At 46.2% G+C, this 18609-nt stretch overlaps 1 protein-coding gene and 1 long non-coding RNA gene across 7 annotated transcripts in view; both read left to right on the top strand.

Moving 5' to 3' along the window:
- LOC135909324 (lachesin-like) overlaps window positions 1-18609 on the top strand; it is a 441203-nt gene that overhangs the window by 131129 nt on the left and 291465 nt on the right. The window lies entirely within an intron of this gene.
- Window positions 5968-12198, top strand: LOC139057404 (uncharacterized). The gene is made up of 3 exons (XR_011512746.1): window positions 5968-6398; window positions 7518-7630; window positions 11970-12198. It is a non-coding gene; the product is annotated as an uncharacterized lncRNA (long non-coding RNA).

The following is an 18609-nucleotide window of genomic DNA, read 5'->3' as shown; positions in this document are numbered from 1 at the left end:
GACCAATTAAACAGAAAGGTAACTGAAGTGCCCTGGAGACGCCGGGAAATGGAGCAGTACGATGGAGGGGGCTGCCTCTCTCTGTCTCCCAAAGCTAAGTAGCTCCGGCGGTGGGCCAACAACAAAAGCCGCATTCCTCGCACCCGGGGCAGCGACGAGAGGGGCCTGTTTTTCCTGGCAGCGGGTGAGAAATGCGACAAAACGTCAGGGGCAATAAGCGAGACGGACAAAGCGGTCGTCGTCTACGTAACAAACACGACGGCGGGAGGAGGCCAGGCAGGAGAGGGGTTCGAGGATGACGGGGAGCCCCTTATGGCGCTCCCGGGCTAGACCCCCGGGTCGTCATCCGAGCATCAATCAGGCCTAGGAGCGAGGGGCCAAATCGGTCCGGCCATTTCAGGCATTTCGCGACGCCGGTCATCCTGGCTCGCCAGCAGCCGTCGCCTTCGGCTCGTCTTTGTTTGGCCTTTCCTTCCGTAACGGCACACATCATTTTGTCGCTCAGGTTCTTCGCCCCCTCCCCTCTCTCCAACCCCCCTCTTTCCTCCTCCTCTTTCCTCTTCCTAGCTGCAACAAAGCCTAGCTTTGACTGTCAGTCTCTCTTCCTCCCCTTTCTTCCCCGTAGTTTTGCTTTCGCTTTGCCAGATGGCTGCTCGTCCAGTTTCCCAGTGCGATACTTATTGTGTTCAGTTACCGCGATAGGTGATGTATGTGTATCGAACGTTTTTTTTGCAGCGCGAAATCAATACGCTATGTACTATGTGCGTTTGCGATTGGAGTGCAGCGGTCGCACGTCAAGTTAATGACGCTTCTTTTATTTTCGAGTGCTGCCTTGTGGCTGATGAAGGGAAAATAGGAAGACAAAGAGCCGGGGGAAGAGGAAGGAGACAATAAAAGATGGAACTACAATGATGCAGGTGTTCCGCTGCCTGGTCTAGACACATGTTCACGTCTTTACAATTTTCCATTCCTTTTCTTTCAATCAGTCGCTATTACCGGTAGTTCCCAACTGCATCACTGACGTCACTGTAGCCTTATCCCTGGTAATATTCCGGAAATATCCTGACGTCATTCATTATTATGGCAAAAATAAAATAAAATAAAAGCAGGCCCACATTTATGTTGTATAGACTTGAAGCTAAACAAATGGACTGAATTACCCGTCTGGTTATGTTAGGAGGAGAGAGGTAAAGAGGGGGAAGGAGGGAAAGACTGGGACGTTTACTAGACTTTGTCTAGTTTGCTAGCCTGCATGTGGGGAGGGCATGGGAGACTAAAAAATAAAGGGAGAAAGCATGAGTCTGGATCAACGTGCAGCGTTACACGCCCTGTTTATCTGCTCTTTAATAGGTTTAGGTATGCCGGCAAGTTTCTGGTGGCAAGCGCCTTCGATGCTTACGCAAGGGCACACGCGCGGTACTCTGCTTGGTAGATGATGCATTTCGTAAAACCGTCGTTGCTAGCCACGCACGTTGCTCCGCAATTGTTCCTGAAGTACTTCCTCGGAAAATGTGAGGTACGCAGAAGTTTCGCAGGAGTCACCCAGGACTTGACATTCTGCATGTGCTTCTTATAGGCTGACTCCCTACAGTCGAGTATGCGGCTTCTCTGGCTCCATCTTCCGCAAGGACGCGACCACACTGGGAAGGTGGCTCGGCGGCTCGGCCGGCTCGACGCGTATTCCTTCACGCGCACTGCACTTCATGTCGGCCATGGTATAGGGCCGTTCTGCGTTGTTCATTAGCCTCCCCCCCCTACTAAATTACAGAGGTGCGAAAAAGAACAAGCGCAACCAGCGATACTGCTGCGTAAGAGACTCACAGCCACAAAAGCCAGCCCCGGAACAATTTGTACAGACTTCCTGGCAGGCCTTGCGAACTAGAACGGTGGAAGAAGTTGATCGCAGCTGTGAGGAGAGGAAAATAAGTGAGCTTCGCATCAAACCGGTGGAGGAAGGGGCTATAGCGTTAACCATAGCCCAAGCTAACGCATACTATGTAATCAGCGATTCCCAAACGGCAGTGCGCAACTTCGCGAACAGCAGGATCTCAGCTGAGGCGCTAAAGATACTCAGTAAAGGCAAAATAAGGGGAGACAGATGCGTCCAAATCATATTTGCGGCCGTGCTACAGGCCCACTGCGAACTTTCGATGGGCGCCGCATAAGCCAGAAACGGTGCTGCTGCGCTTACTTTTGCATGCAACTGCTCGCATATACAGTTGCTATTAAATGTAGTTTATTTTTTATTTTGTTAACGCAGTCTGTAATTTAACAAAATCACAGCGAGAAAGTTTGCTGTGTGTTACCGCAGGACCTATTTTGTAAGCATAGCGAAGTTGAAAGTGATGCTGGCCACACTGCGCTCTTGCTTTCGCACGTGTGCAGTGTGGGTCGCGTTGTTCGACCGGTGCGCTTCGAGTTGCGATTCTGTGCTGTGTGATCATGGCTGTGTTCGCAGTGAGCTCAACTGCTTCCAGATGAGTGACGAAGCGGATAAACAAATGAAATGACGGAATGACATTTCCCCACGCGGCATGGCGAAGCATTGATGTAAAGGGTACAGGCGCCATGTCCTTAAAAAAAAAAAAAAAAACTCGCATTGCTATGTGTATAAACGAAGGGAACAAAAATGATAATAATGCGAAAATTTTTGAGCCAGTCAAGACGTTTTTATTAGCGCGGTTTTCTTCGCAGCTGTAGCTATGTGAAAACGAGAATACTCCTTCCAGCCGTAACGCTCATTGCCGAACTCCCTTCGGCAATATCTCCATTCAACTTCCTTGACGCAAGGGTGACCGCGTGACACGGAGTGCAGCTCCACCGATGTAAAGACGAAGGATTTAAATGGAGTTCGCGGGTTCCCGTGTGGCTGAGGTATTAGGCTGTTATACATTTAATTTTACGGAAACGAAAAAAAGAAGCAGGATACACAGTAAAATAATTTACACCCTTGATGGTGAGAATTGCGAATCATAACACCCTTGAAGGGTGTTTTCATTCAAGAAACATCCCATCATCATGACTTTTTGCGAAGCATAGGGCAGTTCTAGATGCCATAACACCCTTTTACCCACCGAAAGGGTGCACTGACTAAGAATATTGGGTGTGGGTGCAAGGGTGTTTTTGTTTGTTTTTATCACATTCACAAACATACAATTGCACGAACAGACGGCGTGTCCCACGGCACTAAAAACCAGTGGCGGATCCAGAAATGGGCCCTGCCTTACCCCAAGCCCTTCCCCGCCCGAGACATGTCGGGCTTTCAAAGCCGACAAAACTCCTGAAGAGAGTCCCCCTCCGTTTCACTGTCTGTTTTGATAAGCCATTTTAAATATGTCCTGGGAAAAACCTGTTGCTGAAGCACTACTGTCTATTATGTCACAGTGTTCTAGGTGGCACACAGTTCCTAAATGTCGTCACGCACAAATTCCGCGGAATCCAAAAGCGCGCACCTACTTTTTCTAGTATTGAATACTTAACCAAAAGAAAAATGTTCAAAATGTTTTCAGCAAGGCAGAACTAGTGCAGCTCTTGCTTTTGGGACGCCAGGAATCTAGCAAAATGAATAGGCCACGTGACAGCATGCAGCTGGACGCGCCACAATTGCTCTAAAGCAGTGCGGTCGTCTAGGTTTCTTTCAAGCATGACAAAACAGGCAGAAAAGGGTGCGACGAACCATACGCGGACAAAAGATACGCCGATTCGAGAAGCTTTGACCCCACCTGACCTTATTCGCCGAATCAATAACCCCAATTCGTTCTGCTTCTCTCAAGTTTATAAACAAGGTAGGTTCGTTGGCAAACTTGAGCCTTCTCACCCACCACAATGCTTTGCTCAAGCAGCATCTGCAGAAAGAGCCGTGCAAAACGCTCATGGCTTCGCGTCTGCGTCAATTTACGAAGCTGGCTGTACAAAAAGAAACTATTAAGTTTGTAGTTGTATAGTAAAGGAACGTTCTACTGGCTTACAAACAGCTGCCTGAACGGAGTGCTCAAAAAGAAAGGGAGCATAATCTAAGAAAGTATAGAGAACCAACGTACAACTTGCGATGCATAAAGTATTAACAACACCGACTAACAACGGTATTTACTGAAATATTTCCCCTCCCAAATTGGAGACAGTATTATTGCATGCATGAATAGGATAACAAGCCAATCATTGTAGATATAACGAGGTTCCAGAAATTGGCGGGGCATTTACAGACCCATCTTTGTTCACGGAACAGTGGTGAGGCATTTTTCAAGTGTGCGCGCTACTGCCCACCTGCCAAGAACGTTCGCGATGTCTTGGCATATGTAGACCTGCGCGAGACTCGCCCGTCTCCCCTCGCGAGACGGGTAGGACAGGTGCACATGCTGAATACGGGAAAGAAATACTTTGCAGAATGAAATTGAATTTTGTCAAAACACCAGAGCTCTGGATTGCAGGTTACAGCGTGCACAGGGGCGCTCTGCCAGATTTTAAAGCGAAGCTTTCTATGCCTCCTCCCTCACTTTTTCCAATTCTGCTGCTGCTGCTGTCACTGGCTTGCCAGCCGCGTCGGTGGGTGGTTTGAGAGCGTGCATAATGAACATGAGAGGGACGCGGGGAAGGCGTATGCGAGTCCTTTTAGCGAGAACTTCGTGGGCATAGCTACAATACTCTTTGGACCTCTTTGGCCGTCACAATGCCCACTGAAACACCCTGGCCATCGACACAATGCCCTCTGGAAGACTAATTACGCGTTAGCCCCCTTCTGCCCACCCCCACCCACCGCAAAAGTAGTGCAGAAGGTGCAGCACTTACTTTTTTGTACTCACATGCAACAGCGCAGAGGAGAGACAGTATGGTACTAAGGGGAGACAAGAGAATACTTAAAGCCAACACCCAGACGAAATGTCATCACAGTTCCCACACTTTGCCAGGAAATTGTTGTTGTCATTCAATAGCCTTTACCACAGCTGCACCCTCGCCGAGCAAAGGGGTTCGGCGATGGTATAGGCACAGCTATTGAATGGGAACAATACTAAATTGCTCTGCTCGTGGTTGTTTGAGGGCGAGCGTAGTTGGGTCGAAAATGACTTGTCTACCGCATGCACAAAATACCTCGATTTTGAATATATCTTCCTCATTACCCGTCAAACTGCTATTATAAGCAACTGCAGTAAGACAAAGACCGACATCAGATTATGACAACGACAACTCACGGTGCTGTCCACCAGAGGGGAATCGTTGTTATATTTGTTCTTTCTTTTGAGCGGTCATAGGCCCCACTCGCTCACCCGCTCATAAAAACAAAGAGAAAAAAAACCCCCGAGATCTGGATTCGCTTCGGTTGCACTTTCACGACAGCAGGCAAAGAAAGACTTTTCGTACTTGGAAACTTAAGGTTTTCGTGTAATTCTGCACATGTGAAATTTTGTGGTGTCGCCTATACGTTTAGAAAGCTATTATGCAAGTACTTTTATATCTGCCCTTAATCCAAGCTATTTAAAATTTGAGTGAGCACTCCAGTTCAGAAATATGAGCATTGTGAACTTCTTGAAAATGCCAATTAAAGCTTTTTTTCTCTCTCTGTTTTTCTGTGCATAAAAGAAAAGACAGACTCGCAAGTACCTCTGTATCTTATACAATCAGGAAGGGCCACGTCTCTTTACAAATGAACGTCCAAGCAAACAAACAAAAAAGAATACATCGACAAATAAATTCACTTACACGCAGTTACCAGCCCACCGTTGCCCCATTTGATTGGATATCAGCCCATGTTTCTGGAAATAAATGTCCAGTGAAACTACCCGTAAACACAGAAAACGGCTTAGAGGTAGCGTAAAATAAATAGCTTTGAAAGTAATACACACACATAGTTTAAAAGAATATTTGTTTTTATGCCCTGAAAACGAAACCGAAATTGAAATAACTTCCCCCGACGGGTGTCGCCGCTATCGCCGCTACGTCATTTCCTGCGTCTCGCGGCGGGCCGCCGGGAGCACATGTGTGTGTTCCAACCGTGACATTCTTGAAGTTGTGAGTAATTAGATTGTTTTTTGCTGCGTTTAGGTTGTACCACCTCGTTGTTTTCGTGTACTTTTGTGCTCATCGACGCGAAGTGAGCGTCCGGAGTGAAGGCGACGCGATTATGCGTGAGAAAGAAGGGCACCAGCGGCCTACGACATCGGTGTTTCTTTGTGACAGTGTGTTTACTATGCCTACGACGGCCGTCATTCGTGGCGAAGGAGAAAACATCTTCCATTCGGCCTGAACAGTGATGAAGTGGACGTTTTGTTTTTCGGCGGAATGCATCGTCAACATGGTCCATCCACTACGTAAACGAAACGGCGTGCCCAGAGTACAGATCGTGACAGCGCTCCGCCTTCAAACCGAGGGCCTTTTGCAAGGCGCATGAACTGCTCATATAAAAGGTACGTACGTAGCCACGTTCAGCGTCGCGTTTTTTATGGTGCGTCATTGTGGTATTAATTTTCGCGTAATTTATTTAAAGGACAGCGCAAGGTGTGTTGGATGCGAGTGTAGTATATGTTCTCCAGGCGTAGCCTATGGGCACCGAATGTGAAAAAGAAAAAAAAAAATGAATGTTTCATTCTTCACGTGTCCTCAACTAGAGTTGTAGAGAATTAAGTACTGCTACGCGTCAGTATTCGGCGCAGGCAGGGAAATAATACTTTGGTTTGACTAATTGGTTCTTTCTGTTAACAAAGATGGGCGCAGACTTATACCGGTGTCACACGGCCACTTTCGAGCACGATTGAGCGCGTTCTGGATCGAAATTTTCGACCGCGATTGGCTCCCGTCCACCGATTGTGCAACGAGGCCAAACGCGTCCAGAAATTCGATTCCAGTCAGGATCGATCGCGGCCAAAAGTGTGCAGTGTGACAACCGTATTAAATGTCGTTTGTGTACTTTCACTCAATTGTTATTATTTATTTTTTTTTTTGTCGGAGGTCCCGTGGTAGGTAATGGCGCAGGCAGCTTGCAATGCTTGTGGTTTCATGACTAGAACTAATGCAAAACAAAAGAACCACGACCGTCCCGGCTATGTACTTATCAATCGCTTTAAGTTGTGCTCGTTTGTTATAGAAGCTGTCGTGCTGTTGCGCATGAATGCGTGGTTGCGCTATTTGTTTATAAATTTATCTTTTTGTATAAATAAGCACACCGAGCCTAATCAATTTTTTTCTCGTCCGTGTACTCGTTTCTTGGTTTCACGCAGGCGTGCTTATTATTACTACTATTTGTTTTCTTGTTGTGGGACTGAACCCTGCCTAAGGCGTCCTGTCAATTGTCAACAGTATTTCTGAAATGAATTGCACTTAGCGTCCTACGGTTATTGTACGCTTCACTACCGTATTTTAATGTCTAGTTATAAAGTGTATGGTTATTGTAACTATTCTTGGCCTTTATATATGTATTTATTAAGCTGGTAAATGCTTAATTGTATTTGCAGTTTTGAGAGGTTCTTTTATTGAGTCGTCAATCTCGAATGGTATTAATGGTGGGTTGTTTTCTTGTGCCCATGCAGTTGCAGTCAGCATGAAGCAATTGCAGTCAGCATGAAGCAATCGCATGGGAACCGACTGGCTGTCTTGGGCCTACACGTTGCTGAAAAGACAGTGAAGACGTCTGACCCGACAGGTATACTTTTTTCATCACAATTGGCCTACATATTTTTTTCACCGGAGGATGAAGACCTCCCCCAGTGAGCTCCAATTACCCCTGTCTTGTGCTAGCTGATTCGAAGTGAAGCCTGCAAAATTTTTTGACTTCATCGTAGTCTACTTCTCTACCTTCCTTGACTACCCTTCTCTTCGCTTGGCATCCATTCTGTAACTCGAATGTGCCACCGGTTATCTGCCCTATGCATTACATGGTTGAAGAAGGCACTTGGGCTAGTTGGTGCTCATTGCAGACTTGAGACATCAATAACTAGCGTGAAAAAGACAACATCAAGAAGCACATAAGAAAGAAGTCTAGACTTCAACTGAAATTTTTGCTACACAGAAACATGGAATGCACAGAATGTCGACGGACAGAAACAACACAGGAGCTATCGGAACAAATTTATGAACAGGTTAATTTCACTTACGAACATTCTTGGTAAGAGCCAGAGACGGGTGCTTACACACCTATTCCCCACTTTTTTGATGCAAAGTGGTTCGTATATTTCCCTATGTACCTGCTTCTGGAGCTGCCTGAGGCAAGATTGCTTTGAAACTGCTCGGTGCATGAGCACGTATGGCGATGATTGGCCATGTGGCTACCAAGGCACTCAAAGCTGCCCTATGTGTCCTCAAGCCAAACAGGTCGGTGTTTAAACGACCGCTTGGGGGAACAAAGATAGGGCAGCTGTCATGGCTGGTGGCCATCTGGCCAATCATTGCTGTAAGTGCTCATGCAATGAGCAGTTTCAAAGCACTCATCTGCCCACGCGGCTCTAGAGGTAGGTCGACATGAAAATATTCGAAGCACTTTGCTTCGAAAAGCGGGTGATAGGTGTGTAAGCACCCCCTTCCCTTGCTCTCGCCAAAAAAGAGTGTTCGTATCTCGAAATGAACCTGCCCATCGATTGGCTCCAATACCTCCTGTGTCAGGCAGGGAAAAGGAAAGATAAATGTTGCTTCCATGCGTTGAGGTCGCATCCCCGGAATCCTATGTTTCTGTGTAGCCAAAATTTCAGTTGAAGCCTAGAGTTCTGTCCTGTGTGCTTCTAGCTGTCGTCCGTTTTCGCGTTAGTTAATGATGTCTCACGTCTGCACTACATGGCCTGACCAGCTCCCTTTTTTTACTCTTTATGTCAGCTAGGATATCAGCTCCTTCATCTACTTTCTGAACCACGCTGCTGTCTTCCTGTTTCTGCTGCCATCAGGATAGGAGTGGACATGACAAATGAAACTGAATGTCATTTAGACAGAGGAGCAGTGAGGCTTCCTGTGCTTTACCTTTTGCTGTTGTACACAATAGTTGAAATTGCACCAACACATCTTTTCCACCTTGTGATTTTCCCATATCTGTGGCAAATAAATATATAGGCTTTAAGAAACTAGAAATGCAGTTTGCCTAAGAAAGAGAATACTCTTGCACCTAAAGGTAATGTGTATGATGCTCTGACTCCTTTGATGCATGTGCCTTGAGAGGTGTTGACATTGTTCTTCATTTCTTTCTCAGTAAGCTTTACTTGATGGGTCTGACTTTGTATAAAGAAATAAGTTCTAAAGAAACCATAATACCTAACAGGCAGAATTGTCGAGGTTGAAAGTCAAGTTTTCTTTCATGACATATTTTATTCAGGCTGTACTAGTTGATCCATGATGTTCGACAGACAGAGAGCGCAGACTTGTACAAGGGACGTCAAAAGTGGCGAGAAATGGAACAAATGCTATCGCCTCTTCCTCCATCCTTTGTCGAGTTCACATTGTCTAACGTCATCGACCAATACCAACTAGCCCGTTTGCGTACCTGTACTAGTTGAGCCATTTATACTATGGTACTCTAAACCAAATGTGATAAATTCAAAATTGGTGCCTTTTCTATCTTTGTACAAATACCTGTTTCATAAAATAGTTAAAAGTGTTATGGTTGATGTCATGTTTCGACACCACCATAACCTCATAAAATATCTTCATGGATGCAAAAGGTGCCTCTTGTGCAAGTTCCGGTCTAGCCTGACACGGAAAACAAACCTGGCAGAAGGTAGAGCACATGCTCTTTTGTAAACAAAACGCATGATTGCATTTTCTTGGCAGTTATTGCAATGTTTTCTGATGTTTATCTGCATGAACATTAATTATCTCAGCTGCTAAAGACACATCACTAGACACTGTGAGCAGAAAAAAGTGATTGTGCAGTACTGTTGAAGTCATGCAACATTATGTTTAAGCAAACTGGCAGGGATGCTAGCTGTTAAAAAGAAAAAGCTGACTTCTAGAAAAATTTGCACTCCTAAATGTGGAATTGAAATTCACTATGCTTATAAGCTACAAAAGATTTCCAGGTTGATCAGACTAGTTACACTGGCCATTTGCTGATTCAATAAGGTTCACTGAAGCTTGTTTTTAAATTCACACTGTTTTTATGCAGGGTGACGATTTTCAGTCTTGTGGAATTTTTAAATATAGTCGTGTTGCATATAGCATAATTCTAGTCCTTGAGCAGGAATATTCACACACGCAGATATATCTAGCACAAGAAATCGAAACATATTAAACTAATTTAAAAAATTTATTATCTTTTGAATGAATTACATTATAGCTAATATAACCGAAAAGAAAGGGGCTTAACCAAGAAACCCGATGTTTATTAATCATATCCTAAGAAGCCAGCAAACACTGACACCAAGGACAAGTTAGGGTAAATTACTTGTGATTAACAAATGAAATAAAGAAATGATAAATTAATGGAAATGAAAGTGGATGAAAAAACAGCTTGCTGCAGGTGGGGAATGAACCCACGTCTTTGCATTACGCGTTAGATGCTTTACCAATTGAGCTACTGCGGGCGCCGTTTCCGCATCACTTTCTTGGGTATTTATGCTTCCTAGTAGAACGCTGGGAGTGTTTGCCAGCGCCACCACATATCTGGGGCACATATTGTAATTTACGAATCATAGCCAGTGAGATTACAAGGTGTATCTACTTGGAATTGATTTCCAGAATGGCGTCAGTTTAGAGATATGCACCATCAAACTTGCCGGAAAATGCACTGTTGTTCCACTTACTTTTTTAACAAAATGTACTTTTATGCACTGAGGCACAAAAGTGGGTTGTGCACTGATGCACAAGCCACTACTTTATCAGTAGTACTGAAAACATTTTGGCTCTTTATCATTAATGCACTGATGTTTAAGCTATAGAATGTCACTTGCCCCATCTTCCTATCTCTTCACGTTCCAAAGTAATCGAGCAATGCATGGCATCCAGTGGTGATGTCCGGTTGAAACAGTGGGCTGTAATTGAATTTCTCACTGCGGATGGTTCTGCGCCCTTCAACATTCATTGCCATCTGAAAGCAGTTTACGGGGATGCCTGTGTTGAAATCAGCACTGTGCATAGGTGGGCAAGTACTGAGAAACATCAAAATCCAGCCGCATCAAATGTCCAGGATCAGCACCGAACTGGACAGCCCACAATGGCTTCTCATGAGGATCATCAACATCAGGCAGACGAGTTGAATCGGGTCAATCGTAGGATCAAGCAACACCAGATTGCAGCAACACTCGCTATTTCCATTGGTTCAGTGAACCACATAATTAAAAACATCCTAGGTTACAAGAATTGAACTTGTTGGCTATGCTTCGACTTTTTCATGTTGCTTGATCCTGCGATTGCACCGAGTCAACTCATCTGCTGATGTTCATGACCCTCATCACAAGCCATTGTGGGCCATCCATTTCGGTGCTGATCAGGGAGATTTGATGTGGTAGGATTTTGGTCTTTCATAGTCCTTGCCCACCTCTGCACAGTGCTGACGTCAACACAGGCATTCCTGTAAACTGCAGTCAAATGGCCATGAATGTTGTTATGCGCACAACCTTCCACAGTCAGAAATTCAATTACAGCCTGTTGTTTCAACTGGACCTCACCACTGGATGCCATGAATTGCTCGATTACTCTGGAACGAGAAGAGATAGGAAGGCGAGGCAAGTGACATTCAATAGCTTAAGCATAAGTGCATCAATGATAAAAAGTTCAAAATGTTTGCTGTAATATTGGCAAAGTAGTGGGCTTGGAGGCAATAATTTCTGAATCGCCCTCATATAGTTGTGTAGCCTGTCTCTCCTACATTCATGATGTGGCAGATTAAATGCCTTATTCTTTCGAAATAACAATTTCCTGGAAGTAAGCACTATCTGTGCTTGTTTTCTTTAACCTGCTCTTCATGTGATCTTGAAATATTAAAGTGAATGATGCAGGGAAGTGCTGCTAGTCATGCTTCGTGTACTTTTCCTGACATTAAATTGCAACAAATCATTTTGCAGGTAGAAAAGAAGCAGATGGCTACAGTGTTCAATGAAGAAATGGCTTCATCTATGATGGCTCGCCTTAGGACATTGGAATGGAGCTACAAAAAGGCATCATCATCCTCGCCTGTGCCCTGGAACTTTGGTTTCAATGAGACTGTTCTTCAATGTAGAACGGCCGCAAGACTTGTCACCACAAGGCATAGTGCAAGCTCAAAATATTGTACAGGAGGCTAGAATAAATGACCCTCCATGCAGTCACTCTGTATCTGTGATAAATGGGACCATTTCACGCAGAACACTCACAAGTGATAATGTGTTTTCTCTCAAAGTTGCTATGCAGTGCATTTGTAAACACATTACTTATTGTATGCACGCCATACATAACATTTCTGTGTGCTAGCCTAACTGTAGACTTAGAAACAAACAATGAAGTGCATATGTACCAGCTTCCACATGCCGTACTTCAAGGGCTATTATATTGCTCATTACACCCGATAGGTGAAGGGGTAATATAATCCTGATCACACCCTTACACCCAATGGGTCGAAGGGTAATATGTTGTTCAAAACACCCTCAAGGGATAGGGTGTTATTGGAATATAGAATAACCATTATAAGGGTGTAATTCCCTATAAAACCCAGCTTTTTCAAGGGTGCTAGGGGGTTAGTTATAGACACCGAAAAAAACCCTTAGGGGTGTAAATTATTTTACAGTGTAGGGGGCTTTCGAAATGTAGGCTAAGTCCGTCACCATACTATAACAGATACCCTTAATAAAGCAGTTTGGATAACTTTAGTTTCATTTCGTTTTCATATCTACCACGTGATCCTCAAAGGCCATAGAGCCGACTTTTACGCAAAGTGTCATGAGGGTTATTTGTCGCACCATAGATACGAGGAAAAGCTTCAGCAGCAGCTAGCGTTAGAGAAAGACAAACAACGACATGCCAGAAAGAGCCGGGTCACGAGGCTGAAGGAAATGTGAATGCGGGAGCTGCCAAGAGAGAAAATAGGCTGCACGCGCATTCCCCATTGAGAATGCGAAAGGCGACCCGGGGGCGATGGATCTAGCTGCCGGAAACAGGCGCCTCCCCTTTCCCTAAAACAAGCGTTCCGTCTTCAGGGCACGTCCGCAGTCTTAAAGATGCGAAAGAGTTCATGACGGGGCCGTGTCGGGCGGCGCGTAGCAACCGAGGCGTGCGCATTTCCTTCGCGAATACGCGCAGCAAGAGCGCTGGGATCAGAACGCTCGCCCTCCGGATACCGGTGACCCCAACTACAGGCTACGCTGGTAGCCCCGACGTAGGGCGCGCTATGTGCGTAGCGCCTTTCCCGCATTGCAGTCGTGGTAGCGTTATTCCTCACCCTTAAGGTGAGCTACCTTTGCTTAGTTAGAGAACTTTAGCATACATTACTCACGCTCAATAAAGCAACGAAGAAGTTATCGACAGGCATTTTCGAGTTCCTTTGTGCGTAAGTAGAGATGAAAAATAAAGGGGAGGCGAAGTCTGCACCGCCAAGCTATAGCAAGCGTAAAGTGATTAAAATTAAATAATAGGGGCATGGTGACCCAACAGTCAGTATGGAAATAAAGTCAGTGGACAGAAAAAAAAAATTATCGTGCGATGAGCAAGTGAAGTCGAATAATAGTGTTATGAAGTTTTGGAAATAGTTTAGGTTTATATGCCGTGGACTCTAGACCAGTCTTTTTGATCGTCTTTTATCAATAATGTCAAATAAGAAATGCAGGAAGATGAGAAATGTGATGAAAGTTAATTGCAGTTGTAATGAGGGTGCCGGTCATGCTGGTGTGGCCTGGGCTCAAATTATCATGATCTTGGCGTCGTGGCTTCTGACAGGAAGGTGGGGCTGGACGGTCGTCTGGAAATATAAGGGACACATAACAAGGAACAGTGGCCGAAGCGATACGAGGGAAAGGATGAAACGAGTGGGCTCGACCGCGCATGCGCCGTCGCACTGGTACGGACAAGGACTGTCCTGCAAGGACAGGCCTCCAACATTCGCTAAATAGCTGTCGCAATAAAATCCCGTGCCGTGTTAGAGGCTCCATTACTGGCGTGTACTTGCCTCCAACTGCCTCGGTGCATGTAATACTGAGACTTCTACTAAAGGTCTTGTCCCTGTCAACGAAAAAGGAACTACGAATTGTATTCATTTTATGGCAAACACTTTTAGTCAGGGCCACTTACATGCGCGCACATTTCCCAGCACTCATGCCATGAACGAGAAACCGGCAGGAAAGTAGAAAAAACGACACGGCTCGTCGCGCATATAATAACCATGTCGAAAATGTATGGGCAATTCTAAGCAGGTCCTGCTAATTCGCCGTTGTGTAGTGCACCATTCGCGCTTTCGTGTAGGTGTTGCGTGTAGACGTGGCAGGCGCGAGGTACGACTTCCAGACCCCGTTTTCCAAAGCCGTTTCCAAGGCGCACGCAGAATAGACAAGAAAACTGCAGTTTAGCTTCAGTTTTCTTGCTGGCAATACTTCGCCAACACGAAGAAATTCTGCTGAAGCGCATTGTGCAAGAAGGAAGCATACTGAGCGTACATTGCAGAAGACACGCGCCATGAGGAAAGATAAGCATGGATGAAAATGAAACCGAGGTAATTAATAATTTATGATTGTTTGGCGAAATTCTAGCCACTGGACAGCAAGATTTATGCTTGGAGAAAAAAAAGAAAGGCGAGCACATGCAGGCTTTAATCGCATACATAAAGGTAAAGTTCGCTAATCCCAAGGTTTTTTTTACCCTTTTTAGCTTAAATCCTGCGGGCTGGGCATTAAGACGACAATTAATGTTGCCTCAGTGTAATGAAAGCGTGGGTAGATAAACCCGGTATAACGAAAACACAGGGCAATATACCAAGTGTAGCTGTGGAAAGACAGCTGCCACAATTTGAAAGTGCATTTCTAGGTTCGTTTGTCTTTTCTTCTTGCTTCTCGAGTGCTGCACAAGCGACAAGTAATTTAGAGCACCAGAATCCTTTGCAGGGTAATAATTTATTACTTAACAATTGCATGCGCTAAGGTCTCTTTGGTGAACAAGACTCGCTTGGCGTGAAACGACGATGCGGCAACCGGGTGAATATAGAGGCCTCGTGCTCTCGGCGTTTGCAAGCGTGTGCCGGTGATTCAGATTTTCAAATATCTAATAACGAGCGAAGCCAAGGAAATAATCATTTACTCCAAGCCTAAATCCTATCTCGATAAAATTCGTGCCGCCCCTTGGCCGCCTTTTAGTACTGCGCGTTTAAAGTTTGTTTCCCAATGACACTGAAGTTGGCTCGTCAAAGCGAGGAGTGATGGCAACACGAATCCGCTTCGAAAATGAACACCCTCGCTCCGCCCACTGGAGATAACTGCGACGAATCGGGTGAGTCACTTATATTTATTTCAGGGAGACAGAGCTGCAGTATTCAAGGGCTTCGCAGCAGCCATGGCGCTGCACACACGCGTTACGGCACGCGCAGGCGTCCCACTGCCATCAAGTGGGGACGCACGGCTCATGTAATCGTGGCTCGCCCAGAATCGTTGATTGCCTGTTCATGCGGCTTCTTGGAAAGGGAAAGAAGAGGGCACACATTAGGGAAAAACGGTGGTGCCTCGATTCTTACGGGTTAGGGTTCCAAATATGCATGACTTGCGTTTGGGCTGTCATCGGGACATTTTCTTTTTTTTTTCCTTGCCACAGATTAGCTTGTCAGTCTTGAAAGCCGATGTAGAGTGTTACTGCTATTCAGTGATGAAACTGTAATCTCGATGCATTCGTGCCAGTCCCGTTGTGTTTTGATATTTAGAGTAACAACACACACGCCGGAGTCATCGCTGGCCCAAAGCTTTATTCCTCGCGAAAGGTGAGGTTTTCGTTTTGTGTCTTGCGATGTAAGTAAGCGCCCGTGCATGTTGGGTGGCATTCGTGCGTGCGCACATGCGTGCGTGCATGTTTAGAAGCGGAAGGGTGGGTGCCTCTTCGTGTCCGTGTTGCTGCTCCCGCTACACAGCGCACTCGAGAAACAGAAAGTGCCTCACCTAATGTAACCTAGCCGTCACCTAACCTAACTTTAGCTAACCTTGCCTAAGACAAACACATCGGAGGGAGAGAGATAGAGAAAGACAAAGGAAAGACAGGGAGGTTAACCAGAGATATCTCCGGTTGGCTACCCTTTATCGGGGGAGGGGCAAAGGTATGCGATAGGTAAGAGAGAGAAAAAGAATTAAAAAAACATACACACGCATACATACGATACAGAACTGTTTCTGTGGTCACTGTCACACAGTCTGCGAAGACGTTGCTAATGTTACGCAGTGTCACCGTCCAATCCTGCGTCACACAGTGTAGAATCACAATTTGTCACAAAGTCCTACGTCTTTTAAGTAACGCAGCAGCGCCTTCATGGCAGATTGCACCGATGTTCGAGTAGGTCAGTTTCCAAGGATGTTATTTTCCTTATTGGGTGCTTGTCCAGTTCGTCTAGGATGGCTGAGAGGGCTGCTCTTTGTGGGTTGAAACGAGGGCACCCACAAAGATGTGCGATTGTTTCCTTGTATCCGCAGAAGTCACAAAGTGGGCTGTTGGCCATTCCAATAAGAAAGGAGTGCGCATTTGAAAATGCTACTGCGAGCCATATAGACCGACTAGAAGGGTGCAGTTACGTCGCGGAAAGTCTGGGCGGAATACGAAGCTGTAAATTAGGGTCCAGGGTATGAAGGCGTGCACTTGTGAATTAGGATTAATTCCACTGAGCCAATATTAATTCGAGCACAAGTGCGGAAACTTTTTCGCTGCGTCGGCTCTCGAAAGAGGAATGGCAACGCAGTTGATGCCGTCATGGGCAGATCGGGCAGCTGCGTCTGCTCGATCATTACCATGTATGCCACAGTGACTAGGCAACCACTGATATATTATATCGACTCCTTCGTCAACTATGTGATGGTGGACTTCATTGAAATCTGCGACGAGCTGCTCATGCGATCCAGGGCGCAGTGCTGAGAGTACACTCTGTAGGGCTGCCTTGGAATCCCAAAAGATTGACCATGCATGAGGTGGTTCCTCCTGAATGAAATGAAGAGCCGCACGCAGGGCTACCAGTTCAGCAGCTGTCGTTGATGATAGATGTGATATTTTTAGCTGTATTTTAACGGATATTGCTGGTATCACCACTGCGGCAGCTGAACTTGCTGGTGTGACTGAGCCATCGATGTAAACATGTACGCGGCCACTGTGAACCTCATATAAAAATCCTAATGTGGCCTGCTTCAGGGCGAACGACGGCATTTTCGCTTTCTTCGTGATTCCTGGGATGGTGAGGTGTATTTCAGGTCTGTGCAGGCACCATAGTGGCGAGGATGGTCTTGCTGCAGGCATGTAGTTCGATGGCAATGAGGTACGATTGGCAACAATTATACGACTGATAGTTGCGTGTAGCCTTTCTGCGGGTAGAGCGGTAAGATGGTGAGAAGGTAGTCGGGCAACATGCCGAATATGCGCCCCGAGAGCGTCAGTTCCAATTACGTTGATATTGGGGGATCTCGAGCTATGACAATCGTTGCCGCTGTAGACGCACATCTCGGAAGACTGAGTCACGTCCTTAGGGCTTGAGCTTGTGGTCCCTGGCGTACACGCAGGTATGCTTTGCAGGTGTTACCAAGCACAGAAAGGCTGTATCTTTCTGTGCGAGAGAGAGAGAAAGAGGATAAACGTTTTTATTTGACCAGGCTTCTTAGACTTGAGCCCAAAGGGGGGTGACCTCCTCAGACCCGGTAGTCATGGCCAGCTATACCAACTGTAGCTGGCCTTCAAGGTCCTGCGTCACCAGCAAAGCCTCCCACTGGTCTTCCAATTCTTCCTCTGGTTCCGCTTCTTTCTGCGCGTTATCGCCTGGTGGTGGTGGTGATGACACTGGTACGTCTGGGTTATTCCTGCACCTCAGCACGATGCGGCGCAGGATGCTGGGCGTGTCCGGCGGGCAGTACTTGCAGCCCCGCCCGCAGGTCCCGAATATATGGCGTGCAGCGGGTACGTTCCAGCCTGGAGTCTTCTCCAGGTCACTGCTTGTTCCCTACTCATCCTGTTATGTGTGAGTGGTAGTGACTCCTCTGCACCCTGCAGTGTGCCAAGGTCTCCGAGTACTTATTGGCTATGCGTTCAGCCCCTTCGTAACATCCGCTAGTTCGCGTTCTCTGTTTGTCGGAGATGGCTCGGCATGCATGCGAGCCGCGGCGTGCGCCGCCTGGTTCCCCGCGACAGATTCGTGTCCCGGCGTCCAGAGGATGTTCACTCCTTCTATCTCGGTGTTGTTTAAGACCCCAAGTGCTGCCTTTCCGATCGTTCCGTTCATATACCTTCTGCACTCTTGGGAGTCCGTCATCACAATAATCCGAGTCCTCCTGTGCGTTGTGATGTCCAGGGCTATGCCCAACTCTTCTGCTGTGCTCGTGTTGTTGGCGCGTGTGGACGCGGCTGTAGGTTCTGCGCCCTTCGCTTCAAGCGCGCTGATAGCAAGTCGGTCGTTTGCTCTGTACGCCGCTGCGTCGGTGTATCTCACGTTTTCTTCTTTGTTGCTGGTGCATTCGAATTAGAAGAATAGAATAGAACAGTTAGAAAATCTTTGATTAGATATACGTGTATGTA

This window comes from Dermacentor albipictus, chromosome 1, assembly GCF_038994185.2.
Source record: "Dermacentor albipictus isolate Rhodes 1998 colony chromosome 1, USDA_Dalb.pri_finalv2, whole genome shotgun sequence".
In the NCBI taxonomy this organism is placed as follows: domain Eukaryota; kingdom Metazoa; phylum Arthropoda; class Arachnida; order Ixodida; family Ixodidae; genus Dermacentor; species Dermacentor albipictus.
This window is presented reverse-complemented; position numbering and strand designations above follow the sequence as displayed.